General features: G+C 46.0%; 1 protein-coding gene across 2 annotated transcripts in view; it reads left to right on the forward strand.

The window, feature by feature from the left end:
- PAX7 (paired box 7) overlaps positions 1-18,529 on the forward strand; it is a 148,938-nt gene that overhangs the window by 69,857 nt on the left and 60,552 nt on the right. The gene's annotated exons all lie outside the window — the stretch shown is intronic.

The raw sequence follows: 18,529 nt of genomic DNA on the forward strand, positions 1-18,529 counted from the left end.
GGCCTCACACCTCTTGGACATCCACTCGGTTCATGGTCTTGCCCCTGCCATCAAAAGAGACGAAGAGCCGGCAATTCTACAGCTCCCAACATTTCCTGTGTATCTGTTCGCCTCCCACTGGCTTTTCCTGCCCAATGCATGTTCTCTGAAAGCTGCCAAGGTTCGGGTTCAGACTCACGGCACGTGGGTGTAGCAAAGGCTCAGTGACTGCAGTGTGTCTCCTTGAGCCACCCAGGATCGCTCTGTGCCTCAGTTTCTCCATCTGTATAGTAGAATTGATGATACTGGCCTCCTTTGCAAAACGCTTTGAGATCGACTGATGAAAAGCTCTATATAAAAGTGAGGGATTATTATTATTTTCCTGGGGAGGGAAGATCTGACCCATTGTACCTTGAGACAGAAAACAGACCCTGTGCCAGAGTGAAACCTTCTCCCCAGGAACATAGACTGTATTTCCCCAGCAGAGGAGATGCAGAGGACATTAGACCGATAGGGAGCTGTGGACCTTGGCTTATGAGGAGAGGCTGAGGGAACTGGGCTTACTTGGTCTGCAGAAGAGAAGAGTGAGGGGGGATTTCAGCTACCTGAAGGGAGGTTCCAAAGAGGATGGAGCTCGGCTGTTCTCAGCGGTGGCAGAGGACAGGACAAGGAGTAATGGTCTCAAGTTGCAGTGGGGGAGGTTTAGGTTGGATATTAGGAAACACTATTTCACTAGGAGGGTGGTGAAGCACTGGAATGGGTTCCCTAGGGAGGTGGTGGAATCTCCATCCTAAGAGGTTTTTAAGGCCCAGCTTGACAAAGCCCTGGCTGGGATGATTTAGTTGGGGTTGGTCCTGCTTTGAGCAGGGGGTTGGATTAGATGACCTCCTGAGGTCTCTTCCAGCCCTAATCTTCTATGATTCTATGATACTAGACTTGACCTTAGTCAAGAAGGTCTTCCTGAGATTTTAGCAATAATAATGCCATTTGTGCATGATGAGCCCAATCCAACTCCCACTGAAACCCAAGGAAAACCCCCCTTGCCTGCAGTGAGCATTGGAACAGGCCATGTGCTGCTCCAAGAGTTTATCCTTCTCTTTACATTACACTGGGTTGCTCATCCTCTTGGTTTACAGCATATTGGTGGTGAAAGCCAGTCTACGGTAACTGGTCTAGAGCAGAAACACAGCAGCTACATCACCTAAATGCTGCTTTATTTCCTTCTGGGCAAGGCCAGCAAAATCACCCTGCTGGGATCCCAGTTTGTGCAAGGTCTGAGTACTCTTCTTGAGAACAAGAAGCACAGGGCTTCCGGTCCTTGAGTCTCCATGATAGCCACTAGCCAGCAAGAAGGCATCTTCACGAAAGCAGGAGCAGAGAAGGGGTCGTCTTTGCATCACGAGACCTTCTGACCTCTTGAAAATTCTCCTACCGGCTCCTGAAGCAAGCCCTGCTCCACCCAGCTTGGGAGCAGGCTGTATGGATGGCAGGGGCTTGTGCTGGAGATAAAATACCAAGGGGGGTTGCATGCTCCTGTGATTTACTTTGGCTGATGTGGACATGGGAAGACCCTAGCAGAGAAACAAGAAGTAAGAAGGTGCCAGTGAGCCAAACCCACCCAGAGAATGGTGCTCGGAGGGAGAATTCTACTTGGGCAAAGACCCCTACGCACGTTTTTACGGTGAAAAATATATCCGAATTCAGTGTACTGTGGTGCTAGTCACAGGAGCGGAGGGAAAGCCCGAGGAGTGCCAGAGAGCTCAGATTCCTCCCCACAGCCCCTGCCAAGTCTTCTAATCCAGGCACCCACGCAGCTGGAAGGGCTGCGCTGTGAACCCGTGGCAGGTTCCTTCCTTCTGAGGAGTTCCAACCTCGGAGCGACAACGGGGTGGAGGAAAGCAAAGCCCACCAAATAAATAAATAGCCCCCTTCCCTTAGCTCAAGCTGTGATCTCCGAATCCCTCTCCTGGCTCCCAGGCAGCTTGTGGGGAAGGCTCCTGCCAGAGTTCTAGGAGCAGCTGTTCTCCGAGGCACATTCCTGATGGCTTTTTCATTCCGACATCCTGGCAGGCTCGGCTTCTTCCCACCGCTTTTAAGCCTGCCGCCCCTTGTAAAATTTTCTGGATATCAGAGCGGATCTTTCACTGGCTCTCAGGAGCCACAAACATCAGTCAATCAAGTTCTTGTGGAAAACACACACACAACGGGAAGAGTCCCGCAACTCTTTTCCCCTCTCTTCGCAGAGTCTGCGGCCAGAGGGGATGTTTATTAACAGTAGTTACAGCAATATTACAATAATGGCTAGAGGCCCCAGCCAAGATCGGGATCTCATTGTGCTAGATGCTGTACACAGACAGACAGACACACACACACACACTCCGTGCCCCAAGGAGCTTACAATGCAAAACAGACAAAGGGTGGGAGGAAAAACAGAGGTACCGAGAAGTGAAGTGACTCAGGTCACACAGCCGACCCAAGATCTCCTGAGTCCCATCTACTGCCTTACCCATTGGGTCCCACTGCCTCCCAGAGCAGCTAGTCTGCCCTCCTGCATGACAGAGGTTGTGGACTTTCACCCAATCATTCTGGCATCAAGCACAATAACTTGTGGTGGAGTTACAACATGTCCTTTGGAGATGCTTACTATTATCATTTGTATTACTGTAGCACCTAGGAGTCCCAATCATTGCGCTAGGCGCTGTACAAACACAGTCTCACAGAACAAACAGGGTCCCTCTGCCATCTCCCTTCCTCTTGCCTCTCACTCTTTCTCTCTCCGCTGTTTGTTTTCACATATGTAATGCCTTTCCTAGGTGTACGCTGCCCTATCCCATTGAGTGTCTCTGATCCCTGAGCCCTTACCCACCCACTCCCCTCCACCTGAGAAGCCCCTTGATCTGTTAAACTCACTGGCAAGGCTTTGGAACTTGGCGGGTCGTGCAGCTGCTAAGTGGAAGTTTGACACGTTGACAGCTAATAAAAATTTGCCAGCTGAAGAACAAGGGGAGGGGGACGCAGGACCAGTTGTGGGCTCCTATTTCTCATCTGCTAAGAAGATCATGGAATAGTGAGTGATATTTTCGATAGGGCTATAGTAACCTCTGTGTAGTCAGGGTGCAGGGGTCCAGCATGCTGGCACCGACAGGGTCCAAGATACATGTCATTTAGAGGGGCGTTAAGTCAACGGACAGGCTGCCTCTGATGTCTGTGGGTCTTGCATCAGACTCTTAGGGCCTGAACCTATTGCCCGTGAAAGCAACAGCAAAACCCCCCTTGACTGGAATGGGAACAGGACAGTGCCCTTGTGTTCTACTCCAATTGTACACGTGGGGGGTTCCTTTTTCTGGGTCACTCTCACTTCATTTGCTCCCACTTCCACCCCAAACAACCAGACCACTGGGAGTCAAGTGGGACCACGCCTGCCAAGTGTTTGCATTTAGTCCCCAATCCAGTCAAGCTCCCTGTACCAAGGTGGGGTCACTGCAGTGCTGGTTGCTAATCAGGGTATGTCTACACTTCCAGATGGGGATGTCATTCCCAGTTCAAGGAGATGTACCACACTAGCTCTGATCCAGCCTAGTGCACTACCAACAGAGGGTAAATGCAGCAGCGTGAGCTGTGGGAGGGACTAGCCACCCTGCGTACGGACCTGTCTGAGATGCAAGGCCCATACTCAGCATGGCTAGCCCTTCCTGCTGCTCACACTCTATTTTAGCATGCTAGCCCAATCAGAATTCATATCCTTGAGATGGGAATATGCCCTCAGCTTGAAGTGTAGACATACCCTTAGCCTCATGACATAGAGGCCGGGCTGGGGTGTCTGCACTGCTGATCCCAATGGTAGCAGGAGGGCCTGAGCTGACACTGGATTAGAGCCAGGGAGGTCTTGGTTTTATAAAACCTAGATTAATGATGGTGAACTCTTTGCTTTGTTACGGTGCCTTGTTTTCAGTAGGCTTCCTGGGCCCAAGGTTAAACTCAGTATCTAGTTCTGTGGGCGCAGTTAATTACGGGCATTTAACTTCCTGGTTAGTGACCACCATCAGGTGTCCAGGCTTCTAGGGCCAGATCCTTAGCTGGTGTAAATCAATAGAGTAAATAGGTTCCTCATTCTGCCTCCAAGTCTCACTCCCCCTGCCCATGAAAACAAGAGGGGCTTTCGACTGTGCCGTGAACATCAGCAAAATCAAGCTACCGGGTGGGGGCCGGGGATTTCAAATCAAGATTCAAGGGCCTCCTCACGGAAAATGCCCACTAGCATCTTCCTCTCATTTAAACTAGGGGGGATTTAGGTCAGATACCTCTACTGATCTCAACTATAGAAATGTAGCATCACAGAAGGGGACATCTCTCAGGTAGGCAAGTCCCAGGTCACGTGAGACTCGCAAGCTACTCAATGTCTCCTTCTGAAGGGAGCTTGTATAGTACCTTTCATTTCCAAGTGCTTCAGGAAGATGGATAAGCATTAGGAGCTTGACAGCACAGATGAAGAGACTGAGGCCTGGAGAGGAGACGTGACTGGAGCTGGGTGGGAAATGCTTTTCCTGTCCTGTAAGAATTTTTGAGATTTCGAATTTTTTTCTCATCCCAAATCGGGACAAAATGTCGACAACCCAAAAATTTTCACAAGCCAAAAGATCTGAAAGAAGAAAAAAAAACCTGGAGCAGGTCAATTGAAACATTGCATTTTGATCATTTCAAAAGGATTCCTTTCAATTTCAACCTTTTTAGTTCGTTTTATTTACCTCAATTGAACTTACATTGCAAAATGAAAACTTCCCAACTAGCTCTTGAAGTCACTTGCCCCAGGTGACACAGGAAGCGAATGGCAGAGCCCAGAAGTCTTGATTCTCCATCCTGTGCCCAATCTCTTGGGGTCATGGTTCCTCCCTGATCTAATGCTGTCTGCTGATCTATCTAGCAGCATTTCTAAAGAGCACATCACTGTGGAGCTAAGTGCTGCTCTGGGTTTCTTAGTTGACTAACTGGAGGAAAAGACAGAGAAAAAAAGCTAAAATTCACCAGAAAGTACCAAAATTCACCAGAAAGAACCAAAAAGAGCTAAAATTCACCTGAAAGCACCAAGAAAGCAAATGGGGAATAAGTGGCCGCCGGCCTCTCAGCTGATTTGGAGCTTTGAGCAATGAAAACATTTTCAAAAGCAGGCAATGATGCACAAGGCCCAGTGCAAACAACTGGGCTCCATTTCTCCTTCCATCAAAATGAGTCAATGGATGATGTTCTGCAGAATTCAGTAATGCGGGAACGCAGGGCAAGAGACTCAGGTGGTTCAAACCAGAATAGCTCCATTGATTGAAATGGCATCCATTGACTTCAACGAAGCTATACCAATTTCCAGCAGCTGAGTGTCTGGCCCATAGAATCCAGTCCCTTTTCTGTTCCAGCTATAGAAAGACTTCCAGTCTGGAGTCAAGTTCCCAGCAGGTAAAAGAGGATTCCAGCAGCCTGCAATGTGTCAAGGCCCTGGGGAGCCCAGTACTCTATCAGTCAGAAATCTCTGTGGTCAGTGGATTGATTGTATGTCTCTATGTGGCAGTCTGTTACATGCGTGGTTGTTGGTCCCAGGATATTAGGGAGACAAGGTGGGTGAGGTCACATCTTTTATTGGACCAACTTCTGTTGGTGAGAAAGACCAGCTTTCAAGCTTACACAGAGCTCTTCTTCAGGTCTGGGAAACTAACTCAGAGTGTCACAGCTAAATACAAGGTGGAGTTAGTTTCCCAGACCTGAAGAAGAGCTCTGTGTAAGTTCAAAAGCTCGTCTGTCTCACCAACAGAAGTTGGTCCAATAAAAGACATTACCACACCCAGTCTGTTAGTCTTGCAGTCTGTTAGTATTCATTATGAGGACCTTCTGCACTTGGAGGTGTCGTGTGGAGATGGTCAATGTCTTCCCCAGATCTGAGCGTTAATCGGAGACATGTGAGGTTGCTTGAGTTTAATTCAGCGTGCCTGACTAGTTGATTCTAAAGCTCTTTGAGACTTTTCCAAATGGGCTCTGTTAATGCAATCCCTTCATTCTCAAAGGTCAGTGGAGACTGTTTTCTTTCTTCCATGGGGTTTGACTCCTTTGCATTTCTTGCACGGGGGGCTGCTATGAGGTTATGACACAACAGCTGCCCTGTATCTTTGGCAGCAGCCAGGGGAGACTGTGCTCAGGAACTGTGTGAGAGGCTATGCTCAGGATCAGGGACTCTTCCTGGCAGAGGCCGGGTTGGCGTGTTCATGCTCTGTGGCACGCGGCCAGCTAAATGGCTCTCTCACACATGGGGGCACCCACACAGAGCAGCCCCTGGCACTATGGCAGCCATGTCAGTGGCATTTCCTGTATGTGCCCATGCACTGCAAGAGGCCGACAATGAAATAAATGCACAGGCATGCCTGTCAACATTCAGCTCCCGGGAAAAGGTCGGGTGGGTGTGTGGGGTGGGGGGAGGTTAGAACACTCACCCAGCCAAGTTTAAAGGAGCATTCCACTCTGAAAAGCCAGTAAGGACTGTTCTGAATTACTCATTCTATTGTAGCTGGTCATTCCCACCTCCCCAGACTGAGTTAGAAATAGAAATGAAGATGGGTCCAATAAAAGGAAAGCCCACAACTCCCTTGCCCCAAACCACACCCTCCAAAAAAGTCCCACATCTGTCCAGTAGCCAGTAGGCTGGATCTCAAATCTTCTGCTCTCCAAGGTCACCCAAACCATGGTGGCAGTTCTTCTCCATGTGGATTTGGCAAAGTTAAAGATCATCTATAAGAATTGCCAAGATGTCCCTCACCTCCTAGTACCTGAGGATGAGCTTAGAATTGCATGCATGCTTTCTGACATATATGTCAGAGTCCTTGTAACTGGCACAGCCACAAATGGAAACAGAAAGGTGCCAGTTAAGGGATTGAGGCCGAGGGGAGGGGATTTTACTGGATAGAGTCTCTCCTACTTCATTAAGTGTATTAAACATTACAAAAAACATAGTGGGCCCCGTAAAAAAAGCCTCCCAGGGGTGTCATCCCAGGTGGGCTGGGACCTCTTGCCAGGCCCAGTTTCCAGCATGGCGCTGGCCTAGAACAGGGTACCAGCAGGCCACCTCTTACTCCTGGCAGTTGCCCTGCCCTTGTGGGCAGGTTGACTTTGCTTCTGGGTGGGGGAAAAGCAAAAGTCCAGCTCTGCACAAACCAAGCCCCTCCTGAGGTCAGTAACAAGGCAAAAAAGATCCAATGCACCGCCTAACTGCAGGGATGCCTGGGTGGCAGCTTTGTTGGAGCCCTAATGGCTGGGTAGCTGAGTCAGCCCCTCCCTAGCGGGCTTACCCCTGGGGACTCAGCAGAGCTGGGAGGTTTCCGGTGTGAGGGTTCACCCTGCTGTTCCAGGAGCTAGTCACTCCCTTTGTGGTGCTTCCCCCTTGTGTATTACAGCTTTCTCCTTTAAAAGCCCTCCTCCCTACCAGGCATGATTGGCAGTGCTGGAGGGGTGGGGCTACTTTAGCACAAGGAGTCTCCCCAGCCCTTTCCTGTCAGTGAAGACTTTATACACCCCTTCACAGGCCCAATCCTACAGTCCTAGTCCAGGCAAAACCCCTACTGAAGTCAGTGGGAGCCAGGACTGAATAAGAACTTCAGGACTGGACCTATAATTAGGCAAGATCAACTTGTTTTGCTTTCATAGTGCAAGGGATCCCTATGAAATGAACACGGGAGGTAATTTACAGCAGCAAATGGTGATCCATTTCACACTGGTTTAGTGCTGAGCGTAAGCTTGCAGCGTAGACATGGAGGAACTAGTTCAGATGGAATAAGCACTGGAACATGGTTTTCATTACTTTACTTTAACTATCAGACCAAAAAGGTTCAGATAAGCTGCACCCTTCTCTAAATTGAACCTCTAGGTCCACCTCTGCCACCATCCCATGTGCATTTAAAGCAAATAAGGGTGCCACTTATCCAGTGCTTAGAGCCAGTAAAATTCATGGCACTCAATCTGTTCTCCTGGCGATTACCCCAATTTTGCAGGTCTGCTATTTACTAGGGCACCAATTTAGTAGATTTCATTGTGGTTAACAATGGAAAATGTTTCTTAGAATCAAGCCTGGTGTTTGCCAAGATATTTTAATCTTTTATCTATTTCCCACAGCACTGAAGCTATTTTTGTAGAAGATTCATAGCTTTTTCTGTTGCAAAGAAAATCTCCACAATGTAAATCAACGTGCTGCTGTTTTGTTGTTAAACCCTATCGCCAGCCAAACAATAGCAGTGGGAAATCTACTTCCCAACACCTTATTCACCTCAGTGAGGTGTGTACATCAAAGCCTGTTTTGGAAGGCTTAAATGCAACTGTAACACTGTTAAGATTGGGCCATCTAAGAAGCAGGTATTCAAGCGGAGATCAGGCACTTAAATAAAAAACCTCTCACTACTATGCAACTGCTTTATGCCATCAGTGAATTTATTCTAGTGTCTTTCAGCTTCCCAGTTTATCCCCAGGACATATAGTTTGCAGGGGAGATAAATAGATAACTGAAAACAGTGATTTTATTCTTCATTTTATTTACTTAACAGCATTTCTTTTGACCACTGAAATGATCATTGAGAAATTCTGTATATATGCTGTAGAACTGGAAGATACTGCAAAACAATGTTCGCAAACATTCATTCATATTCCAAACAGCTGTTCAGTCCAGCCATAATTTTAGTCCTTTTTATTTGCTAGATGCAGATATTAATAACATCCTTCATAAGATGAGTAGGAAGGATGCACCGGTGTGCAGTGCTCTGGACTGGGACTCAAGAGCCAAGGGTTCAATTCCTGATTCAAACAGAAGATCTCTGTCTGATGTTGGGCAAGTTACTTAATTTATCCTGTGCCTCAGTTTCCCATCTGTTAAAATGGAAATCATAGTTTACTGCCGCACAGGAGTGTTGATGATAAAATCCATTAGTGATTGTGAGATGCTCAGATACTATGGTGATTAGGACCATATAAGCAGATGGATGAAACGTTGGTTGCAAAAGCGCTTGAGAAATGGGTTACTCGTTGTATTAACACATGTACTTATATGTGAATGACTGTATTCATGAATGGACAATAATATTTATTATTTGTTGTTCATTATCTGTTATTCATTATTCCCTATCCTCTTGTTTAAAAACAATTTCAGGCATCCAATCAAGGATCAGAAACAATGTCATAGATGACCAGTCACACATCTTGAATAACTAATGGTAAATAGTGAATAGCTGAATTAAACAGTTGGCAAACAGTCCATATTATTCAGTCCAACCCATTCAGTAGATACTTACAGATAACTAACACATTCACAGTTCCTAGGATTTTCAAAGAGAAAAACCAGCTACATTAATTGGATAATTTTGTTTGTAAAGAATAGTTCGATCATCTCTAATAATATTATTTAATATTTATATTGTGGTAGCACCCAGAAGTGGTAGGGCCCTATTGTGCAAGGTGCTGTACAGACATCGGGTCTGTCTACACAACCAAAGCTGTGCACAGGCTAGCCTACCTGAGCTAACTTGAATCCAGCTAGCGCAGATAACAACAGCAGTGACCATACGCTTCAGGGTAGGCTCGTGAGACAAGTATGTACCCAGGGTCCATGGCAGGCTTGTACTCCGAGCTGAAGCCTTCACTGTGCTGTGTTCACTGGTATTATTACCCTGCTGGCTGGGTTCAAGCTAGTTCGCATAGGGTAGCCTGTGCACGGCTTTTGCTCTGTCGCAATACTTGTACAGGTAAATACAATGCCTTGCTTCAAATGTGCATGCTTACGACCTAAACATATTTATAAGCCGCTTTCTAAATCTGTAGAGATTTGTCAAAATCTAAATAACCTTTGATGATCATTTGAGCAGCGCATGTATCTCTCTGTTGTCTTTCCTGCGTTTCTCATCATCTGGCAGAGGAAGCATATGGGTAGCTCTGTTTAGCAGTCTTAGGTAGTTATATGACCCCCGCACTGTTATCTGTGCATCTCACTAGCTTTACTGTGTAACTCCCTTATCCCCATTTTACAGATTGGGAACTGAGGCACAGAGAGACCAAGTGACTTGCCCAAGGCCTGTGTCAGAGCAGAGACCTGAACCAGGGTCCCAAATTAGTGCTCTAACCACTGGGCCATCCTTCCTCAGGCATATGTGTTCAAAATTTGTGCTCTTGATGGTAGATCAGAGAAAGGGGCCATGGTGATTTATTTAGTTGTTATGTCATTAGAATGTAAATGATAATAAAGAAAATTATACAAAAGCTCTAGGGGCCCTGGCAATTACATTTCCAATACAATAATCCCCCCACCAGCATTAAAAAGCAAACATGAAGACAGGAACAATAACTCAGCTCATCCAGTCAGCTCCAAAAAGTGCCTTTCCACCCCCATGTCCCCACCATTCTGGGAACATACCCTCAACCCTCTCAGTTGAATAGCTGGTGATTGTTCAGGACATTTACAGGTGGACTGGACGAAACATACACACATAAAATTCACTATAGGAAACAATCCTGCACTGATCCCTAGGAGTTGATTGAGGACCCAATCATGCAAAACCTAAGTCACATGAGCAATCGTTATGCCTAGAGTTGCCAATGTTGGTTGGACATATTCCTGGAGGTTTCATCACATGACGTAATCTTTAATTAAAGATTAATCTGCGGACTCCAGGACAATCCTGGAAGGTTGGCATCCCTAGTTATGCCGGTAAGTCACCACGTTGACTTCAGACTCTTCATGGGATTGGGCCATATATGACTAAATAGGTCTCTTCCATCCCTGATTTCTGCAACTCTTTGAACATGTGGAAGCAAACGCATGTTGTGCCTTTTCCCTTCTGTCTGAGGTTGAAGGCAGGACTTGATTGTTCCATCCCTGTTTTCATTTACCAGTTCATTCATCCCATCCATCTTCCTCCAACATCGAGTCCTCATTAGGCTGAGGAGGAACACAGCGGTCTTTCTTTCCCACGAGAAGCTCTTCCTGACCTCCCTTCCTTCTCCTTGTCTGACAAATTGTGGGAGCTGACCCAGATCTCGACGTCTGCTGGGATAATTCAGTCCAGCCTCCCCTGGCAGGCAGCTGTCTTGGCCGTGTGGCTGTACTGGGTGCAAAGACAAGTGGCTAGTACATCGAGTGCGAGTTTTGGCAGGATTGGGTGCACGGGTTCAGTTTAAATAAGAACCAGCTCTGACCTTTGTCCCAAGTTCAAACCAAATCTGTCTGAGCTGCTAAGACAGAAGGTGGGTGGTTTTGTGGGTAAGGCGTTGGCTTGGTATGCAAGAAATCTGGATTCAATTCCTGGTTCTGTGACAACCTCCCTGAATGACTTGGGGAGGCTTCTTAGTTGCTCTGTACCTCATTTCCCCATCCGTAACATGGGGAGGAGAAGGAGAATGCTTTGTTTCTCCCACCCTTTGTTTAATTAGAACAAAAGATCCCTAGGGCAGGGACTGTCTCTGACTGTGCGTATGTACATAGCCCAGTACAACAGGGCCCTCATGGCAACTGACAGTCTCTAGACACTAGGGAAATACAAATAATAAGTTCAGATAACATTTTTATATGTTCATGAGCAAGCTTGGGTTCCTACATGACCATGGTGTTGGTAATCACAGTGGGGGAAGTTCACCCCATATGCAGAAGGTCTACCTGAGGCTTATGCACCGCTTACGCCCATAGGTGGTGGACTTAAGAGGTGTATAGGTTTCTTGGTGCAGAGGCCTGGCGTATGGGCTTTCTGCACAGGGACGAGTTTCCCCCACCGTGACTGGTTGGGCATTCCGGGATGGAATGCCATGCCCCCCAGTCCTTTGCAAGCACATACCCCACGGTATGATTTGTGTAGCATCATTGTCTCCTTTGTTCTTCCTGACAGGCTGTGAAGATCACTGCAGTGAGAGCAAATGGGAAAGGGAGAGTGAGACTAGAAAGGGGAGGTGGATTTTGCTTTGTGTTCACTAGCCCAAAAAGGGACTGTGTAAAAATAGCACCTCCCCATTCCACATATCTGTTCCTTGCATGTCGGCAAGCCACAGCAACTTCCTTTACTGAAACAAGCCTGGTTTCCTTACTGGTGGTCCCTGAAGAGTCAGTGCAGCTATGGGAGAACAAGCTGGGTTCTAATCTGCACCAGGCACATTCAGTGAAATTGCCCAACTAAATTCCAGCTGCGAAATCTGTCTTATTGTTAGAGATACCAGACGAAGAAACAAATCAGGTTGATTCTCAGATCCCATGTGGTACCTCTAATGCAGACGGTTAGAAGAATCTCCTCTCCTCCTTCCGATAGTGTCCATTTGAGCTGCTGTATTTACAATCACTTTTCAAGAGAGGCAATGTGAGATAATATAAGAGGTAAAGTCCCTATTAGCATCGGGTGTAAAATGAAGAGCAGCAACACCCTGTTCGGGCTCTGCCCAAAATTAAATCCATTTTTGGAATAAGAAACTTCATGCAGGGATATTGGACCAGCAATCAGCTCTTTGTAACCTGTCACTTCGATATATTGCACCGATGACATTGTGCAGACCCCAAATGTCTTTATCAGATGCAAAATGCTGCCTGCAGTGATCTAAATTTTGCTCCTGTGTCCTGTGCATCTTCAGTGAATTTACAGTGAATGGATCCCCCTGCAGTGAATGGACAAATGAACCCAAGGGACCTTTTGCCTCTTTTTAAAAGAGGCAGACTCCAGACATGCATGTCCACCTGCCTCCAGGTACCTTGTGCAGCCTCTTTTCCAAGTGCCAGACAGCTTGTCCTAAAGGAAGATACTAGCTATGCAGTTCTGCCCAAGCCCATCCTGATGGCCTATGGATGGGAACAATGCCGCAGCAGGCAGATGGACAGCTTCAAGGCTGCTTCCTCTTCCTCCTCTTCCCCTCCACCCCCCAATGGTCTGGTTTTAGCAGCCATGGCCTTCACCCTGGGCTTAACATGCTGGTAACAGGATCTTCAGGCTGGAGAATCTTTAGTGGCTGATAAAACCTTAACTGTTGTGAAGCGAAAGCAGGTTCCCTTTGAAGTGAGCCTCGCATTACAGTTAGATGCTTGAGCCTGTGTATTTTAACTACCAATAAAATGATTTTTAAGCTTAAAGCCTTGAGCCACCTTTAAGGGTGGGGGAAGGAAAGAATTGCTAACGTCATTAGCTGGAATGTATCTTCTTTTTATTTTTTTTTTCCGGTGGGTTATAAAGAAGGGACAGAATTAACCTGTTTCAGCCATGAAATGTCCTTCCCTCTGCAAAGGGAGATAAATCCTATACATTCCTTTGTGGATGGTTTCAGCGGTTTTGTCTGTTGGTTTTGTTTTAAAGGCCCTAATATCATCCGCTAGCCAGCCTCGGCTCGGAATCACTAGCGTGCAGTTGCGAAGCTCCTTGGGCGCACCTGTGTTTTCTTGTTATAATGAGTATTTATTATTTGGTTTACAACAGGGCCTAGAGACCCCAGCTACTGGGATCTCATTGTGCAAGGCGCTGCACGTACACACAGTAAGAGACAGCCCCTGCGCCAAAGAGCTTACAGGCTAAAGAAACAAAACAAAGGGCCGGGGAAAGAAAGTCGTGTTGCCCTCATTTTAAAGACTTCCACAGACTGCAGATCAGATGCTAAGTGACTTCACACAGGGAGCCGAGGAGGGAACTGATCTCTTGAACGCTCATCTAGTACCTTAACTACAAGACTATCCTTCCTCTCCAAGGATATGCACTTGTTAGTTGGAAATGTGGAACACATCTACACAATGCAGCCGGCAGGAAGACAGGAGTAAACAAACAAATAACCGTTGGCCATTCTGATAATTGCATGGCACTGTGAAGGGCGGTGGCAGGTCTCTGTATCAAGGCGAAGCCACCGTATGTTCCAACACAAACAGAAACAAAACACTGGGCTCAAGATGGGGTTGCGAGGCAACACCAGGGAGCAGATCAGTTTGGGACGGACTAGAAGAGGCTTTTAGGGAGGGATCTTCAGGAGAAATGGGAGGGTCTTTGGAGACTAGAGAGCCTTCCAAGTGCGGGTTGGTGGGATGAATTAAATGTGCACAGATGAGAGCAGGGAAAGAGCAGTAAAGGCAGCAGGTTGCTATGAGAATAGAAACACAAGCAGGTGAGTGCTTAGATAGGGCCGGATCCTGCTCGCATTGAAGTCAGTGGTCACATTTCCAATGTATCAGACCAATAGAGCTGTGAAGGGTTGAGCAGGGGGATCTTGAATGGGATTCCCAGGCCCTCACAATATTTGCACCATCGTAAGCTCACTCTGGTTCACTCACTGACACTGCTGCAGCGAGGAGCCTTGTGTTTCAATTTTGAACTTGTGTGTGTGTGTGAGAGCGAAGACAATAACCGTACATGATGTAACATAACATAACGCAAATCTCTCCGAAATTGCATTTTGATCATATGTTAGCCAATCCAACAGACAAAATCACCCGAGGGGGGAACAGGAGTCATTGTGGGTAGGTTGCTTGCCCATCCCTCTCCATGTGTTTCTTCTAAAACTCCTAATCCACAGTGGATTTGCCAGCATCTGGCTCTCAGTTATAAAAAGGAACTTTCCCACCCTGTCCAACTTCAGGAAAGTGTCAGAATTCAATGAAGTGGCTTTTACTCCCTTGGAGTGCCAGCCCTCTTTCTCTTCGGACTCAGAGATCTTGACCAACAGATATTTTTACCAAGACAGTTTCTCTCCTGTGTTGTCTTCACCTCTTCACCATCTCCAGCTCTGGGTTTGAACGGAAGCTCTTCAAGCCAAGGACCTTGTCGTCTTCATTGTCTGCCCCCTACCACTGCTCACCAATTGATCTGAATGTTCTGAATTTTCTTGGGTCATTGTCAACTGTTGCAGTGGGAGCAGGTGATGTTATAAGCAGAGGAAAGAGTCCCTGTTAGCATGAATGAAGAGGGATTGTGTGTGGGGGTTGGGGGGTGTTTGGAGTACAAATGGGGGAAAGGACAGGAGCATCTACTTTGTATGACCAATGAAAAACAAAATGTTAAATTATTAGTATTATTTATTATTTGTATTACCATAGCATGAAGGAGCCCTAGTCATGGGCCAGGACCCCACTGTGCTAGGCGCTGTACAAACACAGGGAAAAAAGACAGTCCCTGCCCCAAAGAGCTTACAAAGTGTTATGAACCTTGATGTGAATTCATCCTTTTGACCCTCCACTCTGTCCCTGATTTAGCTGGTAATGCTTGGGGATGGGTGCCAAAAACTGAACATGGGGAATCTGAGTAGGGTGGGTTATAGTGATTAAAGCAAGGAATTGAAAGTCAGGATTCCTAGGTTCAGTGTTCAGCTCAATCACTGACTTACTGTGTGGCACTGGATAAATCACCTAAGCTCTATGTGCCTCAGTTTACCTATCCTTAATATGGATATAATAACAATATTGTAGTGGATTTGTGAGTAATGCAGAAATTTGCCCATGAATTAAACACAGAGTGCACAATTGACTGTGGAACTCATTGCCACAAGGTATCACTCAGGCCAAGAGCTTAGCAGGGTTCAGAAAAGAATTAGACATTTGTATGAATAAGAAGAATAACCTGATTTAGAATAGTAAATATTAAAAAACCAAGACCTTTAGAAGAGCCATAAAAACTCAGGCTCCAGGGCATAAGTCAACCTCTAAATATAGAAGGAAATTTGCACTGGGGGAAGACTGTCCCATAACTACAATTGCAAGGATCCTTCCTCTGAAGCCGGTGCTGGCCACTATTGGAAACAGCATGCTGCGCTAGATGAACCCCTGGTCCTCTATTGCAATTCCTGTGCTGCTCAATCAATTAATTTCATCCATGTTTGCACCCCATTTGTGACTGCTTTGCAGTCAAGGGTCACTAGAATGAATACGCACCAAAAATGAATGTCGAGCTTCCGCGCTCCAACATCCACAGAAAGCAAATTTAAAATTCACTTTCTGCGAGCGTCCTTGCCAGAAACCTTGCTGTAGGAGTTACACCCCTCCAGTCAAGAAGCAGAAACAATACCATGTGACTTATGTGACCAATCATAACAAAGCAACACAAGCCATTCAGTAAATGAGATTGGGGGGGAGGGGGAAATTCATTAATGATTTTTAAATAACAAACAGGCCCCAAAAAATCATGAGTTCGCATGAATGCCCCACAAAGAGAAAAAGAAATCAAATTCTTTTGATAAATGACTGAGTGTAGATTATTATTATTTGTGTCTCAGTAGCACTTAGAGGCCCAAAGTGAGATCTATGCACAGAACAAACAGAGTAAAAGACAATCCTTCCTATTAAGAACTTGTGCTCTAATAGAAAGGCAGACAACAGGTGGGAGGAGAAACGGAGGCATACAGAGATGAAATAATTTACCCAGTGCAATGCAGCAGGTAAGTAGCAGACCCAGGTTGCCTGGCTCCTAGTCCAATACCACACTGAATCTTAGCTGGTCACTTGGGGCTTGTCTACCCAGTATAAGCTAAAGTGTGAATTTAAACAGCTATAGTTATACTGGTAATAATCCCCATGTGGGAACTCTTATTCCAGAAGAAAAGTGCCTTTTTCAGAGTTATACCAGAATTACTAGAGTATAAGTGGTAAAACTTTCCCATGTAGACAAACCCTTAGCTCTAATCGTGCAACTGAATGGTTTGTAAAGTGCTTTGAGATCCTCAAATGAAAGGTGCTATGGAAGTAAAGGTGGTTAGGTATTTTCTGACAAAATGTGTTTTAGCTGGAAAATGCCAGTTTGTCAAAACCAAAACTGTGTGCGGGAAAAGGTTGGTTTCTATAAATTATTTTACCCAAAAAATTTTTGGAAAATAAAGTTTCAAATTTGTCAAAACAGTATGACATTTTCAAAATGAAAAATTCCAGTTTTTCTGGTTCAAAATGGCTTTTTGTTTCAAAATTTAAGCTAACAATAGTAAAAAATACAAAATGGTCAAAACTGTGAAATGAAATCTTTCCAAATTATTGAAATGAAATGTTCTGATTGGCCCACCCCAAAACATGTATTGGATTTACAGTTTGTGAAACTTTTTGAAATTTTGACTTTTCAGCTCTTTAGTATCTCAGAAATGTTTTCAGGACAGGAAACCTCTCTCCATCCCAGCTGTACACAGAATGGCAAAATATTTATAATTTGGTACACCCACTTCGCAATGATGTAAATGACTGCATGAAGTAAGGGCTATGTAGGATCATCCCACCTTCTTTTTCACAGTTATGGTCCAGGATGCACACGTACTGACCCCTTCTCTATATGTGTCACCAGCAGGGTTTGGATCCGAAACCTTCAGCATCACACCACTTGAGCTACAGGAATAACTCCATTAGATGATAGCAGTAGTAGGCTGTTATCCACTAGAGTGTGTGACAGACAGTTTGCTAGTGTGTTACAAACAAACACACCTCTGAGTTTTTCCCCTTTGTCTTGACTGATCATGTTGAGTGTAAGTCCATTGGACTGCCCCATCCCTTTGCAGGGTCATAGATTTTAAGCACAGAAGGTCCATTATGATCATCTGGACTGACCTTTGGCATAACATAGGCCAGACAATCTCCACAGGGATTCCTGCAACAAACCCATATCCTTCCTCTTGCAGCCTGCAACTCTCCCCTGCTGTTTGGCCTCAGTCCTGGTCCCGACATATGTGAGTCCATACACTTGCCTACGCTGAACCTTGCTTGTTGCCGTAATCTCTCCAAGTCACTGTGCCCCAGCGTACAACCCAGTCACTAGCAGAATGCATGCACCTGGAGAGATATAGCAATGCATTAAACAGGAAGAGCATAAAGAAAACCTGTTCCCCACCTCCACCCCCCCGGGGAATTAAACTTACCCAATGTGACACAAAGTAGCCCATGAGGGACTATACTCATCAGTTTGTGGAACTACCCCTGTTGATTTCAAAGGTCTTTGCTTCAGGCCCTAAGTGAAAGGAAAATCAGATCCAGAGTCTTCACTGCATGCACAAAAGAGAGGTTTGCTTTGGTTCACCAAAACAGAGGGTGCTCTTGGGAACTACACCCCCCACCTTTGTCACCCCAGTTCCTAATCTGTCACTGAGCAGCCTGAAAGCCTGATGGAGAACTTCCCCACCCGCCCCCGAATGCTTTTCACTCTTGATTTTTGCTCCATTTTTTCTTGTCCCTGTGAAATTTAATCATGTTTTCTAGCCCTTTAGGCCTCACAGAGTCCAGCAGCTGCATTCTCATCTGGCTTGAAAGCTTATCCGCATACTTCTCAACCCCAAACAGGGATCGGTCCTCAGAGCCTTGCTGATTAAACACAATAAACCAGACCCTAGAAAGGGCTCGTGCAGCCCTTCACGCTATCCAGGAGGGAGATGGCTTGTGATAAAACACACCAGGGCAGACGCATGCATTTAGAAAAGCTCTTTTGAATCTCATAGGTAAAACAGGGTGATGCAAGCCCAGCTTTGCACATGCATAAATACTGGGCTAATTTTAATGCACAGCAATTTAGATGGGCTGCAGCGCCTATTGCAGGGAAGCCACGTGCAGTACTGATTTGTTGCAGTACAGAGA

The sequence above is a fragment of the Lepidochelys kempii genome, chromosome 18 (genome assembly GCF_965140265.1).
Source record: "Lepidochelys kempii isolate rLepKem1 chromosome 18, rLepKem1.hap2, whole genome shotgun sequence".
Classification (NCBI taxonomy): Eukaryota; Metazoa; Chordata; order Testudines; family Cheloniidae; genus Lepidochelys; species Lepidochelys kempii.